General features: G+C 36.3%; 1 protein-coding gene across 6 annotated transcripts in view; it reads left to right on the top strand.

Annotated features, from left to right (window-relative positions):
* The first annotated feature begins 537 nt into the window (after positions 1-537).
* Positions 538-20,050, top strand: part of LOC135681242 (uncharacterized) — a 96,000-nt gene continuing 76,487 nt past the window's right edge. For 2 of the 6 annotated variants that reach the window (XM_065195591.2, XM_065195596.2), the window contains exons 1-2: positions 4,276-4,710; positions 8,519-8,562. The gene's annotated coding sequence lies outside the window, so the exon portion shown is untranslated. Of the gene's footprint in view, positions 624-4,275; positions 4,711-8,024; positions 8,563-10,091; positions 13,356-20,050 lie in introns of those variants that run through there. The other 4 variants (XM_065195594.2, XM_065195598.2, XM_065195593.2 and 1 more) reach the window with 3 other exon arrangements.

Here is a 20,050-nt window from a genome sequence, read left to right as displayed (position 1 = left end):
AAGTGCTCAAAAAGTGCTCAGAGTTTTACTCGGTTCACCTCTGCACAAAAACTGCAAGCCTAAAAAACCAACCTTACGAACGTAGCATTTATCAAATTAAATTTTTTTTAAAATTCAAAAAGCATGTAGAGGGCCTTCCAGTCATCATGCTCATGAAGGATATCGATGCAGTCGTAGACTATTATACTTAGATATGTCTAGTAGGCTTTTAATTGATATTCAATGTTGGATATAGAATAGAAATTCGTGTGATTAATGTTTAAATCTGTCACATGCCTTCACGATAGCATGTACTTGATTGTGGGGTTATGATCGAAAAAACGTCGATGAAGGCTGAACAACGTTGAATCTTGAACTGATTTTCAATCATCCTGTCTTTGACATAAATCACAAACCAGGCTTTCGAATGATAATTGTTCTGTTGATATCATCTAAGATATGTTTTTTTACCTTGTCATGAGGTATTGTTACTTATCGTGGTCTTTGACAGTTGTAACACTGATTGATTGCGAAGCTAGGAGGGGTGGATAATCGCTGTATAGAATCAATTGGATGTTTTTGCTATCGTGTGCAGTCAGGAGATGATATGAAGGAAGGAAGTGCTTGGTCGTAGCAGCCATCAGGTAAATAAGCTAACTGATTTAGAAATTGATGATTCTATGCAGGTTGCTGTCTAGTCATTGCTTAAACGCCATAAGTGTAAGAAGCATCGCAAAGTTAGAGTTGTCAAATGATGAGTGCGATGAATATATAGAACATAGGAAATGTATTGATTTAAACCCATATTGCAATTTTTGATGTACAAAATGGTGCGTGGATTTCCAATATGCAAGGAGTCATGTTTCAGTCCTAGAATAATTGGAAGGAATCCTTCATCCCTTTTGATTTGTTAATTCATAATTTATGATTTTCCTGATTGAAATGCTTTATATCCTTCCAATAATCTTTAACATGTTCGTTTCTAGTTCTCTAATAAAACTACGAACCGTGCTTGCTACAAGAAATGTGTAATAAGGTTGTCTTGCTTTTGGTCTTGCTTGTGAAATAAGCGAGAAAAGCTTAAGCCTGTCAATGCCCAGTAATTAGACAGCTTCGAATCATTGGCTATCAAGAACAGCCGAACGCAATTGAAGTAAGTTAGCTGCAAAAATTTTCAAACAAAATTTTTTTCGTTTTTTCAAAACCAGAATGTCGATCAAATTCCGTGATCAAAAATTAAAAGTTACTCACCTCTCTCCCTATAACAGGTAGTAGATACTCCTTTAGTTTTTCATATGTTAATGTATCTAAGCATATTCCAAGTTCATTTACGCCGCTCAAAAGTCTTTGGATTTGTTGTAAATCATTTGATATCTTTTCTATGCATTTATATAGGCTTAGCAGATTCTATTGCTTTGAGCTTCACTAAGTGTTTTGCCACTTTTCGAACGCTGGAATAGGGCTCGTTCAATTAACTTTGCTTAAATTCAGTCGTAAATTATTAAGATCGCTAAACTAGCTTCAAAGATTTAATACTGGCCAGTTAAAATTTGGCAAATATTTCATATTCTCATTTCAAATTGCTTGCATTTCCTTGCAAATCAACGTAGCCATTGCCATTGAGAATATCATATTGTTGCACACTCTCAACTTTCGCTTTCTCCTTGTTGGAATATTTTTATGGCTGATTCTTGTAGGAACTATATTCTCACCATAATCTTTATGATTGATTTATCCTGTGCAATATTTTTCGACTTGTTGATCGTACCTACAGAGCCTCGCAAACTTTTTCACACTTTACATCGGCCAAAAAGGCTATTTTTAAGCAGATAGGGCAAAGTCATATACCTATTTATATTATTTTGAGCCCGAGTTAAGTAATTCAGCGAGAATTTCAATTAAATAAGAAGAATTCTTTCTTGCCCTAACATTTTGTAATCAGAGGTGTATCTAGCATGGAGTGTAGATAGTGTGACACCCACACTCCCAAATTTATCGTGGTTTGGTCGACATACCTTCAGTTGGTCCACAAAATCCTTAGTTGGTTGGTAAAGTCGCGTATCGGTAGGTGACATAGCACCTTAGATTTTCTTCATCTCTGTCTTCGTTAGTAAAGTTTACTCTTGATCACTCTTCACCACCTAGTCTGTAAGGCCACAGTCTGATAGCGATTGCATGAAGATGAGAATTTTGTTTTGGCAAGGGAAGTTTTGATGGCTGAAATTACAAGAGACATTCTCTTGTTGTGAAAGGTTCCTGAAAGTCAAAAGCTTTGGCGAAAAGCTTTTATTTTGCAAACCAAATGTAAAATTTCCCAACACTACGTTGCTCTCAGTTTGGAAGTTCGTGAAGGCTAGTTTGAGGACAGGCCATAAAATGTTATCGAAAAATCTTTTAAGTTTTCTTCAAAAATCATAAAAAGCAGAGCATTGATTGCAGTAGTAAGTGACGGGATATTTAGGGAATAGACAAGTTTGGTTTACGTCAGCTGCAGCGTAATATTTTGTGTAGCTGTGTAGGAGCCTGGAGCCTGGAGCCTGGAGCTTGTAGATAGGTGAAAAAATTGAATTCTCTTGCCTCGATTCGGGGGTTGTGCCACCAGATTCAGACATATTTCTGATGGTGTCATCGTCTTGAACAAACGCGTCAAAAAGTACACACTTCTAACATTAACGTTAACTCTGTCCCACCTACTTTGTTGATTCAAAAACCTTTCCTTTACAGCGCTGTCTCTTCTTTCGTAAATAAAACTGACTTTGCCGACTGCCAAATTCATTTGAAAATCAAATTTTTTATTTCTTATTTGATATTGTAAAAAATCTTTTTGTTCAGTGGCCTGCATGATGTCAAGTACAATATTTGTGTCTCAAAGAAGCATAATAGGTTTCTTGAGGGCTGTTTGTCTTTCTGTTCAATGGGGACTGTTTAGGTTTTTGTCTTTTCTAAATCATGTCTTTTTGAGTCTACTCGACATGTGAGAGCGAGACGACTGTAAAATCTACATATAATGGAAAAATCTAGCTTAGAGTAACTGTTCTCACAGTTATTGGTTTAAAGCGTCCGTTGTTGAGTTGTACCCGTTAATAGAGCTTTTTGTGCTTGCCATTTAAACTAAGGACCAGTTTGACATCTTTGAAATTTCCTAAAATAACTTGCATTAAAGATAATAATAAGAAAAAGAAAATAAAGTAGTTTCATTCACTTCTTTCTTTGCTAATTGCATCCTTGTTAAGTCTCATTGGATATACCCACAAGTAAGGCAGCTTGTAATTGATAAATAACTTTTGTTAATGAGTCTCCAAGAAGAAACTGCTCTCGCGCTTGAAACTGTCCCCCATTTATTTGAACTACAACCTTGCTTAACCAGATTCTACGCTTTTTATACAAGAATTTATACAAGAAAGTTCTTCATGCATAGGGCTTAGCAAGTCATCAGTCCATTGCATTGCTAGGGTAGTTTTGCAGATAAAGCAGGTAGCTACTTTCACATTGTTAAGTATTCCCAGGCCTTGATCTCAAAAATCTAGAGACTACTGATAATTCAACCATAAAATATTGATCTTTTCTCTATCAAATACTTTCCAAGCAATATTTCAATTAAATGTAAAAAAGCCTATGAAACTTCCCTCACTGTTTGCTAGCAGAGAAAATCAAATCTTATGTTTTCTTGCTTCTAGCCAAGATTTACCCTGGGTGCCAAAGCCTCAGAGTCAAAGGATGAAGAATTCGCAATTTCTTCCCCCGTTCTTCATCCTTTGACTCTCTGAGACTCTGGCACCCAGGGTAGCCAAGGTTATGAAGGGACGTCACAAAAAATCTCAGTTTCAGTGGCTACCGAGAGACCGAAATATGGGAAACAGTCTATTAACTTTCTTCAGTATATCCTTATCCTTCCTTTCCGACTAAAGTCTCCTCTAAAGTCTAAAGTTTCCGACTAAAATCAACATCTCAGGGCGAAAGGGTGATATCAAAGAAAGAAGTCGTCTTCTAAGCTCAAAGATAAAACGTTTTCTTATGCGCGGAGAAATGGGTGCCACAGGGGGCAAAGGACTATTCATCGTACTATAAATATCACCACTACAATGGTGCGTTGATAATTAGAGACCTTCAGGAAGTTGAACTTGATAATCTAGTTACCGTGCGACGTTCTCTGATATCTTATCAAAACAGAAAGCCTTTGATTTTGATAAAATAATTTTGGGCAAAGGCAGGGAATTGTCATTGCTAAATACAACGGAAACGTAGCGAAAATACCCTACTGTGCACAGTGTATGTAGGACTTAAGATAAAAAAGCCCACTTTTAAAGTGAAGGAGGGGCATTGGTGAGTGCGTTGTAATCGGCGAAATACAAAATAACTAGTGCAACGCTAGTGATAATACTGAGTGTAATTGTTAGCTGATCATAGCGAGAAATGCATTGAATTCACAGAGAAGGGCGAGCGAACGGGAGTGAAAGATAGCGCGTAGGTCAAACACGAAAGGGTCATGCTTTCTTCATTTGAATAACGAACAACCTCATTTCCTCTCAACTTTTGCGGCTAATTACTAAATCATAGGAAAGTTCTAACTGTTCACAAGAGGTTCTGCGCAGTGAAAGTGGGGATTATTTCAGTTTTAAGCGATGTGATCCGGGATCGGGAACTCTCCAATTCAGTGCTCCTGGCGCCGTCTTTATAGGATGCCTCGCTGAAGCTTGTTGTGTTAGTCGAAAACATAAACATAAGTTTACGGTAAGTTTTTGTCTTTCTTTTCTACCATCCCCTTGTTGTTTGTCATTATATAATAGTATTCGGTCATTAAGGAAGATTTTCAAGAAAGCCGCTCTTTATGAAGATTTCCTCTTTGACAAAAGAGCAAAAAATCCTTCCATAGTGAAGACGAAAGCAAGACCTGTCGACTTCAACTTATGTAAGAAGATTCATTCTTTTTTTACACTCTTTTTATAAGAACAATTTTATAAGAACACGAGCCTCAAAGTTGGACAAAGGTTAAGAACAAATTAAGAGCAAGCTGACGCTGAGCGACTGTAAAATGCAATTTTGAACAACTTTTTATCTCAAAAACGAGGATTTCTAGCCATGTGTGGGTGTTTCTCGGTGTATATTTCAGCTTGTCGGCAAATGAAGGTTGTATCACTCACTTTGTTGGCAAATGAGGCCTAAACACCTCCCTGGAGTGAACAGCTAGCAATTACACTGCTATCCAGCCTAAGCTTTTCAAAGAAAGTAAGAACAGTCAGCCTGAACTTTAATTTATTGGTTCTTGTAACAAAAAAGGGTATAAGAAAGCACTTTGCAAGAACAGATCGAGACTCTATTTGTCAAGAAAACAAAAACATCGTAAGAACGTACCCAGCTTAAGAAAATTCTAAAATAAAATGTGTTCTTGATTTTATCAACACAGAACAGATTTTATCAGCAAATCAAACACCTACTTAAAAGGTCTTGCAAAACCGTTATTTAGTGGTCACAGGAACGACGTGTAGTTTGTACTTGTAGAAAAATCAATGTTGAATTAAAAACAATATTTAAGAAACCAAGCTTCAAATTATCAAAAAAGAACATACAGCTTAGGTGAAAATTATCTGGTTCTGATAAAAACGTATACCTTGTTTTTTGTCGACAAAATGATCTTAGTTTTTGAAGAATTCACGCCGTCATTCACATCATTGGCAGATTTTTTTACACTTTTTGTTTAGAACCTACATATAACAGTTGCAGTTTCAGAAGTAATAATAACACAACTTTCAGATTATATTAATTTTGATTTATGTGATTAATTTTGTAAAAAACTTATTTTGTTTACTTTGCCAACCTGAAATTCTTTGCTCGTCAGCCAAGGCTGTCACTTCACTTATTCTACCATCTTAAAAAAAATTTGGAACAAATCTTGTTCAAGTGCTATACGATTAACTACTTAAATGACTTGAAATCAAACTTCACAGGAAAAATGTTTCTTAACTAAAGTCGACTTCGGGCCCCTTCTGTTAAAGTTTCTTGTTTTTGCTTAGAAACTCTATATTAACTATTCAGTTAGGTTATCCTTCTCGATGAAGGCTATCAAAGTAAGGTCTTGCTCGCACCGCTTTCACTGCTCTGAAATTCCTCGACAGAAATGATATAACCCTAAAATGGATTCAGTTGACTACGTGTAACGATTTTCTTTGTGCTAGTGTTCAACGCGGTCTACTTACATCGCAAAAGCACAAACTATAAAGATAGTAATCTTTGGTTTTAATTAGCTACGGGTTAATTAACCAGTTATTGTTCAATCTTTTCACCTGTTCATCGGAACTCTTCGTTTCTTAACTAAGTTTCTGTTATATTCTTTATCACGTCGATCTGAGAAGTCATCTCCTGCCAAAGACAGGCTAGAAGCACTAGACAACGAGCCTTAAGTGTGACAGCTGTCATTTAATGTAGAGCCATGCTTTACAAATCAAATTGAGTTTATCTTAAAAATTTATCTAAATATTATTTTGTCTGTTAATTAACAAGTGTTAAAAATGACTGTACCATTTCGATGACAGATAATGACTAGGTCTATAAATATATACCTGCACAATATATAATGTTAAGGGTTTCTAAAAATATATAATGTTAAGGGCTAATGATTGCCGATAAGTCTGAGCAGAAGTCGACCAATTATCTCTACATGGATTTGAATTTCTGCTAAAAATTTTGTCACTGTCACACATTGTATGCTCTGTGGAGTGTCAAAGAAATAACGTAATTATGGCTGTACATAATTATATTGCACATTTTCCCTATTTATTAAAAATGGTTAAGGGCCATATTAAAACAATGAAGTACTGAAAATATGTTGAAGAAAATGCCTTAAAAGCAGCATTGCGAATACAACTTTGAAAGACACATGGGTTTTGAGTAGCAGAATTTTTCTCATTCAAGCAGGAATGAAGCTAGCATTGCTTGTTGTGAGCTTCTGTGTAGATGTTAATCGAAATGTTCGAGCAAAGTGAGGGATTAAACGCATCAATGTATTAGCATTCCAAAGCCTTCTAATCTGCACGGATTAAGCTGTTTGGCATTAACTTGCATGCCATAAATGTGCTTTTAGCAACATAGCATGTCTTACTCAGCAATACTGTTACTATCTTAGTATTACAATAAGAATGTGATACTATCCTACAGTATGCAAACAGCCCATAATTAAAAGTTTATAGAGCTATGTTCCAAAGTAGACTTAGATAAATTGTGGTGTACATACTTTGCAATCTGTGTGAAGAGATTTTAACAGTAACATTAAACAGGCATTAGGCACATTTGCACTACGATTAGCAATACCATTAGGAGATGATTGGAGTGTTTGGCTTTCATACTCTTGGACAGAAGGATCTCAAACAGAGTTGGATTTAAAAAGCCGTCCCACAGTACCGTCCAGCTTAGAAAAAAGTTGTTGTTGTTGTTCAGGATTAGTTTATCTGCATTATAATTAACAGCAAGATATGAAGTTCGTACGGCTAGTAGATAACAATACAAGATCATTTTAATCAACCACGAGAGTCATATTGTTTCAATTGTAGGAAAATGGTTCCGGAGACTAGCTATTAAAACAAAATACATCAGATAGACTAAATAGCTTGGATTTGTAGGTCATGATTATGTTAATGAATAACCTGAACTTATATTGTAGCTCGGTTCTGTATTTTGCAAGCATTTTTATTTTGAGAATCCAGTCTTACTTGAAAGTCCTTCACGGTATCTCCTTCCAATTTGTCATTATTTTTCAATGATGTCTTTATTTGTAACTTTTTTGTCTTTGTCACTACCTAGCTTTTCCGAAAGTATTTTTTGGGACACTAAGAAGTTGCGCTTATCGAGCAATATCCCGGTCCTTCCTCTCGATGTGACCACGTTTCGGTATTCATATGCTCGGAATGACAGAGAGCTGGCAACTCTTCCTACACTAGGTGAAAGTGCCAGGACGGGGACTTTCCGGGGCTCCTTGGAACAAGCCATTTTAAGAACTGGCCCTAGACCTTAGTATATCGAATCTTTTTTAAAAGATGCATGGAGCCTTCTTTTGAAAATAGTTTGCCAGCTAGATAACTATGTCCTTTATGTTTAAAGAAGCCGGTCATTTTATAAAGAAGTTAAAAAGAGATTGGTTTGTATTCTAGCACACAGATGTAGATTAGGCAAGCATCATATCGAACGACTCTGTTGTCAGCGTCACAATTGCACTCTTTTTGCGAAGTAGTTATTCTGTTACACTGAAAATACCAACTATTGCCGATATTAAATGATCCATCAGGGTGTTCCATGTTGTCGCTCGACTCATCTCACGTCGCCCTTTCTGTGCTTGTGCATTAACAGGTAACTGTCTCCCAGTCGCCGCGCGTAATATCAAGCAAACACTTATGTAGTAGTCTTAATGAATAATTAAAGAATTCGTGACTTTAAGGCGGCTGTACTAATTGTTTGCTGAGTAAACATTAAGAGATTGATAGATGATGCTCAGTCTGTTGCAGATAGGATTAACAGTCACGAAATAATACGAGCAAATTTTCTGTTTTAGCAACAAGATCAAGAAACAAGTCGAAGAATAGTAAAATGACCAAGGTTTGTTATTACTGTACGCACCCACTTCTAATGTTTTATATTTTTGCGACGATCTGCGTTCGAATAGCATGTTTTGAAAAAGCATGTGAATGTAACATGGCAGGTTTCTAAACGTAAATAAAGTCAGAGCAGTGTTTGTGAAAGTGTCAGAATTGAATTCTTTTGAGTTTCCTCGGCTGCTTGGAAATTGGATAAAATTTAGAAAAGACAATTATCCATGAGATGTTGATGATCTCATTGTCAGGAGATTCGTATTTTCCTTGGCCCAACTCAAAGCAGATCTGCTTGCATTGTGCGATTGTCTCTAGAAAGTGAGCTACAAATTCAAAGTATAAACCTATTCTTGACTCTATAGGAACATAAACAAATGTTTCAAATAGCGCTTTGTATCGCGTGAAAGGATTTTTCTAACGTTTTCAAACAAAAGATGCAGCAACAAGAAAAAACATGAACAAAAATGCTCATTTGACCTAACCTATATTTACAAGCAAGTGGCTCTGATAAGCCCGGTGCTGTATCTACTGGTAGGTTGCAAATTAAAAAACACGCGAAAAGAACCCGCAAAAGGCGGAAGCCCTTGGAAACGCGGTAATGCGATGATCCAACTGCGCAGAGTCATTATTTAAGTGACAGCAGTGCGAAATGCCGAAAGCTACAGCTCCATTTCGAATCGTCTATTGTGAAACTTTTCTATAAAGACATATTCAGTTCTTTGACGAAGCATTGTCTTGTCGTTTTTCTACGAGCCATAAACTTTCTTGCAATGCCCTGGTCTTTGCAATGCTCTAGTCTATCAGGAGTTGAAAACAATGTCACGGTGAGTTGCGAGTTACGTTGAAAAGACCGAATTGGTTTCCATTGTAACTTTCTTTCTTTCATTTCGTTTCATTTCTTTGATCACTTTTTAGTTAGAACTAGGCAGAAATCTTTACATAGAAGCGATACACGAGTTTCCCTCGGGAAAAGAATGCGGTCTCATTTATACGCCTTGTTGCTGCATACAATTTTTCATGGAATTTTTAATCAAGAATTATCTACCCTTATATTCATTTTTTTATTTACTTATATGTTGGTTCAATCAAAAGATAACATTTAATTCAGACACCCAAAAGTATCGGATTGCTAATTCTTACCTATAGTTATCGGATGGACACCCCCGCACATATAAAGTTCAAGCGACACCTTTGGGTATCCACTCGGGACCCTCTCTCTTTCTTTTCGTTTTCTCCCCACGCATTTTGATTGGGTCTAGCCAGTATTAGTTTCATAGCTGCAATACACCAGTTCCCCCGTGAACAGTATACGATGTCATTTGATATGCTCCTTGTTGCCTCAAGAACTTTTCACTACCCTCAAGCAATTGACATCATTTTACAATCATATTCTAGGCATTCTAAGGTCAGCTCAACATCATGCTTGGCCTGTTTGGTATCAGTTCAATCATTAGCATCTTTACAACGGAAAAATAATTGTTTCTCCTTGCTACTCTGTTCTTATACCGATTCTTTTTTTCTTTTCAACAATGGAAACCGTCTTCCAGGAACTAAATACCTGGAGATGCTTGTCTTTTTATTATCTCAAACAAACAAGCAAACAAAAGGCTGTTGAATAAAATTTGATACCCATACTTAATCCTTTGCTCGTTTTTAAAAGATGGGATGGAAATATAATGCATCTTTTTGCTGTCTAATTGACATCTTTGATTGAAAGAAGAACCTCTTCCGAATCATTAGCTTCAATTGAGCCAGTTGCAGGTAAATATTGCAGAAACACAATGTCAATGCAATTAAGCTTTTTTGTTATACCTACACTTTGGTATAGTTACTTTGATCGAGATTACATTCAGAAACTAAAAAAATTTGTAAATCGAATTTCTTAACATTTACCTGTCTAATGAACAGAAGTGTAAAGCATCACTATGGTTTTATACATAGAAATCACGCTCATAGAAATTTACCCCATCAAGCTCATAGAAATTTTTTATACAGAAAGGAACTCAGAGAGCCAGTTAGAGCCTTTCGATTCTACCAGCCTAATTTCTAGAGAAATTTTACAGAGTCCCAATTGAAATGCATATGGCTTTGAAAAAAAGCAAACATTTTTTAACATTTTGGCTAAAAGCTTTTTCGTTTGAAACTCCTCACATAATAAAACGTCAGAATAAAGGTCCGAAAGAACACGATGAAAAATAAATACCCAGTTGTGCATCGAAATAGGCCAAACTGAAAAACGCAAGCACAAGACCGTTATAGTTGTCCAATCAGTGTCCAATCAATGTCCAATAAATGTCCAATCAGTGTCCAATCAGTGTCCAATCAGTGTCCAATCAGTGTCCAATCAGTGTCAAATCAGTGTCAAATCAGTGTCCAATCAGTGTCCAATCAGTGTCCAATCAGTGTCCAATCAGTGTCCAATCAGTGTCCAATCAGTGTCCAATCAGTGTCCAATCAGTGTCCGATCAGTGTCCAATCAGTGTCCAATCAGTGTCCAATCAGTGTCCAATCAGAGAAAACGAACTCATTCTGTCTACGCAAGGGCGGGATTTCGTTTGTATGTAGAAATGCATACCCTTTTTAATTGTCAGGAGAGCCCATTCTCTAACATTTTATTTCACAACATTGCAACATTACAACGTTAATAAACTTTTATGAAATTTTACGTGATAATGAAATTAACATACATTAACATTGCTGTAAATTGTTGGTGCCTTAGAGATTAAGCTGTAAACGCTTTCGTTTGTCGGTAGGGGCAGTTCTAAGTTATTTCGCGTTCCTTTGCTTCAATAGCTAAAACTGGATATAGCAGCTAGTAACTGTCCTTTTCTACACAACCAAGTGTAACATCATAATAACATCATAATATCTCATTAGTTATAAATTTTTAATTGATAGAGAAATTCAATGGAGATAACCTACGTGGTCCATATTAGCTATGTTTAAAAAATGGGCGTGGTCAATGTGTCCTGAAGTCTTTATACGCCCTTCTTTTTAAAATGACACATGTTCGGGCATACAGACAGCTTTTCTCTTCTATGATTCGCTTTTAGGACCTTCGTTTTACAGCTAGAATATATCACCCTAGAACATATCTTTGCTTAATGATCTCACCTGAGCAAAACAAAATTGTGCTATGTTCCTTTCTTTGTTCAAATCCTCATAAAGGCATTAAGTTAATCAAGCTGTCAGCAAAACTTACTGGCTGTCCTACTATCGACCATATCCTTGCATCAAAATTACAGCTCCATACAATCCATTATAAGATTATATTTTCAAAAGCTATTCAGAAGACAGCTAAACCTAAAACTGTCTGTTGCCAGGAAACAATGCATAGCTGAACATGATCAAGGGGTTTCAGGAATTTGGAAATGAAGGTGTATCTAATTATGAACATAGCGGAAGATATTGGTGATTTGATATTGAAATGTATTCAATTGTGATAACTGTCAAAAATTTCCTTTTCACAATGTGCATCAATGAATTCCAGGTCATCTTTATCGTCTAAAAGCAGAAGATAACACGCTACTTAAAAAAGTATCCCAATTTTCTTGCTCTGTGAACGTTTTCAAAATGTATGGGACTTATTATTGGAGATTGTGAGGAAAGCAGGTACGAATTGTTCATTCTTCAAGTAACGAAATAAATTTTTTGATAATGCTGCAACCAAGGCAACACAATCGAATCAACCAAGGATTGCGCAGCATATCATAAACACATACAAGGATCGCGCAGCATATCACAGATTGAGGGGGCTAAAACGTTTGAGGGGGAGCTAAACATGCTAACAACCAAGAGCAGGGCGAAATAAACATGCTAAAAACCCCATAGCCCCCAGTTCCGCGGTCCCTGAACGTGTATGGGTATCAATTTTCAGCATGTTTCTAATGCGTATCAATTTTAAGCCTGCTCCCAACGTGCACGAGTATCAGAGCAGTTAAAGAGAATATACCGCAAAGACAGGTTATATTGGCCTACCAGTCTCCCTTTTATTTTATCGGTTGGCTTGCTGTTTTACTCAGAAACAGGTGGTCGCAGTTCATGTGGAATCATTATGGAGGACTGGGTCCTAATGTGAGCATGGCTAGTTGGCTGTGGCGTAGGGTTGTGGCCGTAAACTACTAGTGACGCTTGGGCACAGGGTGCAGGAGGCCTGTTACTTTTTTATTTCACTTGGAGTGAATGGAGTTGTCATCGCTCTGAAATTCCAGGTGTAGGAATCGCGAGTTGTGGTAACAGCTCCCGAAAAACAAAAAATTCTCGACCTCACACTGAATCAACTGTAGTTACTCTGAGGACAACTGCTTCCACCTGTCCATCCCTAGATCTATTGTACACAGAAAATATGTAGAAAACAATCTGTTCTGAGAAGAAACATTTGACGGTCTACAAATACGGTGTTAGGTTAAAACGCTCCTTTTCCACAATTCGAAAAAGATATCTCACGACATTGTCAAAGGTTTTCTTAGAAAATAATCTGACGTAGAAAAGAAATATGTAGCAGGCACCCTGGCGCCACAGCTACTTCAAAGCTATTCACAAGTTGTATGCTTTGTTAGTTTCGTGTGAATTTCATTTGGAGAACATCCACGGATACCAGGTATCATAACTGGTATTCTGTTATTTTGACCTGAGATGCGGGTGGTACATCAGCATAATCATAATACACTGATAGAGAAACACGAGGAATATTAACAACGCACAAAGGATGGATTTGTTTTGATATTGTAGGAAGATATCTTCTACATTGATATAGCTTATCTTGGAATGGGCATGACTGCGAATGTCGAGAGTTTATAGGTAAGAGCCTCTACCAACGTGGACTATATTACAGAAAAAACATTACACAGGCGCTTAAATTGTTAATTTATTTAGCAAGTATCGGTTATCGATGTTTAAACATTCTACCAAGAAAATTATTCCTTTCTTATGTACAGAGATAAACAAAGTTGAACTTTGCTTTTGCAATGGAAAAGCTTAGCGTAATCTATTTATTTATGTCTTAAGCATTTTCGAAGTCTTACAAACCAAGGCAGAAATAAGTCTGCTGAAAGCATTCATGTTTGATCACCAACATTCATCAATTATTCTAAAAATATTCTTTTTAACATTTTAAGTATATTAATTAACACTTTATCTTAATTTCTTTCTCAGTTAAATCTCCTCAGGCCAAACCAATTTTACTTAACCTTCATAATTATCTTTCATTTGCTGAAAATTCTTGGAGTAATAACCTATGCAAAAAGGTCTCTTATCAAATGACTAATATGATATCCATTATGAGATTCGCTAAATCTCTTGATTTAACAACTTGATTTAAAATCCAGGTTGAAAATTGCAACGTTTGCATCGTTTTTGAATGAAATCCGCTAGCACTTATTGATCAATACACAACACAGTATAGCGAAGGGGGGGAGGGGGTGATTGTGGTGTAGAGGGTTGGCTTAACCCAGAGGTGTGGCCACGTATTGTCTACTCTACAGTTAATCCAAACATAAAACTTTTGTTATGGGTCTCTCCATTTTTTCAAGTTCTGTTAAACAAAATTCAAGAATTACGATGGCACAAACCGAAACTCAAGGGGGGGGGGGGGGACTGGTTGCCAAAATTTTTTACAAAGCCACGTAAATCAGAATAAATCTCAAGCTTTCTTCCAAATTCCTTGACAATTCTGCAAAAGTTGGCAAAGAAGTGTACCACTTTTTCCATGACACCTTCCTATCTAATTAAAATTGCATCCTATGAAGCAGTTGATGTTACACTGTCATTCAAGCTAATTTTTCTCCATTCTCCATTTACGAATAGTGTGTACCAAGGTTGATCGTCAGTCTCTTAGCACATTCAATAGACATATTACATAAAAAAACAGAACACAGAAGTAGATGTATGTTTGGTGTTTGAAGAGTTCGTTTATATAGCATATATCGGTTATCGATATCCAAACATTCTGTCCAGAAAATGATTCCTTTCTTATGCACAAAGATAAACAAAGTTGCACTTTGCCTTTGCAATGAAAATCTATAGCGTCTCTTTATTTCTTAAGTATTTTCGAAGTTTTTTCAACCAAGATAGAGATAGGTCTGCATAAAGCATTAATGTTCGAAAACATACTTTTATCAATTATCCTAAAAATATTCTTTTTAACATTTTAAGCATATTAATTAACACTTTATCTTAATTTCTTTCTCAGTTAAGTCTCTTCAGGCCAAAACCAATTTTACTTAACCTTTGTATAGAGCATGACTGCCTCTCGCCACGTTGTGTTAGCAGGAACTGGTCCGGCCTCAACATGGGCAAACACATACAGCAGAAATCAAACCTTGCCTGAAAACCTTGACAAAAATACAATATATACCTATTTTACTTTAAGTATATGCGATGTTTATGCCAACAAATAGAAAAACACAATATTTTCACGAGGCTAACTTAACACAATCTAGGAAGTTGCCAAGACTGGCTACAAAGAAAAATTGTTTCTGTAAATATTTCAAATGGCTGAACACGAAGATAAGTGAAGTTGAATGAATTGGCTGTAAATGAATTAAAAGTTCTTTTAAAGAGAAAAAGCAATTATCTGTAGACAGATAAGGAAAACGGAGGTTAAAAACCTAGGCTTATTGCAAGGCATGTTGTCATCTTATCAGCACAGTAGAAAGTTTGGCCTGTCTAGGAAACGATCTTATGATAACACAGCCTCTTCGAAGCGCCTCCATGAAAAGCTCACTTTTCTGGGTTCTGGAAAGTGCAGTTTTGTGTTGATGGGTAATTCATGTTGTATTCTGCTCTTTTTCTTACCCAAGGCGCAAGGAGAGCATGCATAAGCATGAATATAATTTAGATGTGATCAAGAAAATTAGTCTGCTAGGAGTAGTGGATTGAGGACGAGTTTCTGCCTGTGTTAGAAATATTTTTTCTTATTATCTTAATGTAGTTACTCAGAAAACTTTTGCAAAATATTTTATCTGTGGTAGCTTTATTTTTCATTCCAAGTGGCTTGTTTAATAAGGTAATTTTGATTCTGTTTGATTTTTTATGAAATTTTGAAAAATCATGAAAATTAAGCAAAATTAAAAATATTTCTTGAGAGAAACAAAATCTGATTAAATGATGAAAATATTGAACGATTGCTGTGGGAAGCCATAAGCTTGCCCAGACCGTCTTACCATGATGGCTGCAATTTTTCTTTGGTAATTTAAAATGTGTTATCAGAACTTATAATGGGTTCTTTTCAGAATGTTAAAATACAGTTGGCAAAACAGTATTCATATCCAGAAAATACAAGATTGTGTTCTGAGCCTTAGGCACATGTAAAAGTTCATCAAACTCAGAACTTAGCTCTCTATATATAACTTTCGGTTTTTTGCCCAAAGCACTTTTTAAAGCAAAACATTCGATTGGACCATTTACTCCAAAATTCGAATGCAAATTTAAGTAAGTTTCTAAGTTAATGTATGTTTTTGGAAAAAAGCAATTTTCAAAACCTGAAGACTAAGAACTAAGGACGAAAAACTATGGATAATTTTAGGATGTATATGTATTGGCAACTATAGAGTCGTTTTTGTTCTGTATGCAGCATAGGTTAACATTTATACATCAAATGTAAATAAATGCCTTTTATATTTTGTGACATGTTTGTCAAATTTCATAAAGTCATTAACTACTGCGAGAGTTGATCAGCTGTCAGTAGAACAGCCATCTGCATACCCAATTGGTCATATTATATTTACCTCTCTATCCTGTGTTTGACTTAAATGCATGCATACGTCATCAAATATTCATACATCGATCAAATGGCTTATTCATTACAGGATAATTCCACTTCCTCAGTTGAAATAGAAATTTAAATCAATATTTCTTTATCTGAGCAGATTAGGAAATCGTTCTAACAGAGCAGAAGGCTTAGTTTATCAGATCTCTTCATAGGGATTAATCACATTTCATCATTTCTTTCACTCTCCTCGTTAAACTAAAGGTCAGTTTGTCTGCAGCGGATGATGACTATTTAGAGAGTCCAGAATATATTTAATTGTAAATGCTGTTGATTGTTGTGGCTATAATAATAATGAAAAAAGTGGTAAAATGCAACGATGAAAGCAATTTTCCCCAACAATGTAATGATTATCTCCGTAAATGGTACCATCATCGTTATATTTCACTAAACCTCATTTCTGGAGACTCAACCATGTCACTCACTTCAGCTGGAAAAATAATTGTTGAGGGCACTTTTCAAAATACTTTTTGATTTTGTGCCAATTGCTATGGTACTTCCTAGCTTACTATGTACCGAGGTTTCAAAAAAACTCAAAAGAGAACCCTGGGCTAAGGCCTTATTCTGAAGGGAGGTTACTAGTGAATTCGGGTCTGTGGGAAAGAAAGAGAATACCTCGATTCAAATTAATGAAGGAATCATTATCTTAAAAGGAATATTGCTGGTTCAAAGGCCCCAAATATCCCACACCTTCTACAGCTACATTCATTCAGTACATGTTAGCTACGTGTTTTGAAGCGAAGACTTACACGTACTCAGCCACGCCCAAAAAGTAGTGTAAATAATGTACTTGTAATGTAAAAGTAATGAACTTGAATAGGTGTGGATCATTGACGTAATGTTCACGTTGAGCGTTATCGATGATTCCTTTTTTGAATGACAAAGAGAATTCTTGAACAAGTCGTAAAAAGTAATGTAAAACAGAGCACCAGTAGAAAGGAAACATCACCGTAAACTGGTTCACAGTATAAATAACCACGCTTAAAAATTGAATTGGTTTGTTCAGCATTTGATACAACTGAAAGATGTCAATGAGGCCTAAGGGTCCCCATTCAGTCGACACGATAAGGTTTTCCGCTCTTAACGAGTTTCATTCAAGCTAAACGTAATGTTATTAGCAAATCCTTGTTGAACCACGCTAATATCATCCACGTCTGCAGATTTTATATCAAAGATAAAACTAGTATTGGATTTTGCAGCAATCTGTAAGATTATTGTAATGACTGTGGTCAGACATCTTGTTACAGGCCATGATCTCCGAGAGCTGCAATGGCCTATGGACCTGTTATTGTAGTTTCTTGTACCAAATCTGGCAAAGACGTTACAAGATCTAATTAAGCTAATAAAATTTATCTACCATCATTGAACGATAATCGCCAAAACCAATTGTGCATGCATGAACTGGGTTGGTCACCAATTATTAGAAGGTGGCTGGCAATGCTCTTACGATCTTGTTTTCAATGTCCGGCTTAACACTATAGAAATGCTCTTCCAGAGCCTGCACGATAGTTGAGAATTGTAAATGTGCCCCTTTAGAACTTTCCACGGTAATCTAATATAAAAAACATTTTCAAACAATTAAAACAGAATGCTCTCAGCTTAATTCAAATACGAATTAATCGCGATATATGTAGTAAGCATTGTGTCGACCACCATCCTGTCTCTTTTCGCCTCCCTTCGTCTCTTTTCGTCTTTTTTCGCCTCTGGATTGTTAAGTGCAATCAAATTTTCTTTTCTATCAACAAATTCTATTGACTCTTATTGGTTCAAAGGAAAAAAACATGCAGCTTTGCCGTCTTCATTTTCTACTGGGTGCAGTTTCTGACGCGCGCAGTTTCTGCCGCCTGCTTTTTCTGCCGCGTGCAGTTTCTGCTACGTACTTTTTCTGCCGCGCGTAGTTTCTGTTTAGCGCGGTTTCTGCCTCTTGTAGTTTCTGTTTGGTGTTTTTCTGTCACGTGCTATGTCCTTCCCAATGAAATAATGAAAGAAACAAAGTGACGTCACAATATTTTGTTATCTTTTGCCGTGACATTGTTTGACATTCATTATACATTCGAAGTAACTTTGAGAACAAGCATCATCATTTTGTCTCATCTAGTCGACGCCGACTTTTGGTGATGGTCATGATCTTCGTCCTCCACTTGTTCCAATCCCTAGTGACCTCCCGCAGATGTTTTAACTAGAGTTTGGTCACCGTCTTGATGTCATCCATCCAACGTGCAGCTGGCCTGCCTCTCCTTCATTTTCCCTCGCACATTCCGAGCATTAATGGTTTTTCTAGACTGTTCTCTGTCTTCATAATGTGTCCGAAGTAAGAGAGTTTTGTTTCATAATTCTTGCTTCTAACAGACATCTCGGCTGTACCTCCTCAAGAACTGAGGTATTTGTTCGCCTCGAAGTCCAGGGTATTCTCAGCATCCGTCTCCAGCACCACATTTAGGGATGAAGAGTTATGCTCGAAACATCGTACCAAAAACTAATTTCTTGTACGAAAGTCGTTGTTTTATTGCATCAAATTTTGTTCATTTTCGACGTACAACACGCCACTTTATTGACTACCACATTTAGACGTAGTTATTGCTCTCGGTAGAGCACGAGCTTTCTAAATATCGTTACAAAGATAGTTCAATCTTTCAAACTAAAAGACCCCTTTGATAGGAAAACTTGACTACCAAAAACACCTCTTTTGAAAGGCTTTTTCTAAGATGGAAAAAATATGCTGCTTTTTTTGTTCGCCGAAAAGCAGCTATATATGAAAAAGCTGCCGGGGTTTATTGGATCCATTCTTGGGGGCTCCTATTATTGAGCCTTTAAGACAGACTAGGCCTCACGCAGTTCATGCTGCCTAAAATGTAATATTTAGAATTTTTTAAATATACCTGAACTGCTACATTTAGGTTTGAGATCACAGCCATCTTATTGCTCTCCTTGGGTAGGCCTTTTTGCCTTGCCTTTGCTTTTCAATTGAGATTAAGAAAACCAGATGTCGAATGTCGGCTCTTCAGTGTTACTTTTAACTAAACAGAAGTAATCTTGTCTGATATCGGTATATAGTCCAATATGAAAGAGATTTGCTCAGGTCTAAGTCGAAAACTATGAAATTCATTCAATTCTAATGCCAATTTCGGCAAATGGTAGCCACTTGATCAATCAATTTCTACAACCAAGTCGCCAGTGTATTGTTTGTAGGATTCTTCCCAAAATCGCAAGCAAGTGGTATTACTTTCTGTTCGTAAAGCATTAAAAAGGTATGGCACGATAGAATCATACAATATATAGTGCTTGCAAGAAGATTTCGTTGCTTTCCTTTGAATTGGCTGTCAGTGTTTTAATTGAATTTCAAAACCTGCAAATTCAAGCAAGAAAACAGTTGAAGAAATTAAACTTCTATGACTATATACCCTCTACTATGCTTAAGTGTAGTTTTCTTAGTCAATTTTGTAATTTATTATAATTTCTGTGAAGAAGCTACAGCAGTTTTGGGCTGACATTTTGGTTTTTTAAACTGCCAAAGCTCAGCTTATCTAAAATTAGCTTCGCTATTGTTGTATTTCTATCAATCTCAATATAACTTTTAGAGAACAGTATAATTTTTATAATTAGATAATAATTACATCTTCTACTCATGCGCTCAATTAAGCACGTGATCTGTCATTATACGCCAGTTCGCATTGTTCGCACTGAAGCCATTACATTGAGTATCTGATGAAAAAGATGGCTACCGTAA

The sequence above is a fragment of the Rhopilema esculentum genome, chromosome 12, assembly GCF_057945365.1.
Source record: "Rhopilema esculentum isolate cy_ngs chromosome 12, ASM5794536v1, whole genome shotgun sequence".
NCBI classification, from domain to species: domain Eukaryota; kingdom Metazoa; phylum Cnidaria; class Scyphozoa; order Rhizostomeae; family Rhizostomatidae; genus Rhopilema; species Rhopilema esculentum.
Note: the sequence above shows the minus strand (reverse complement) of the source record. Positions and strands in the feature narration are given on the sequence as shown.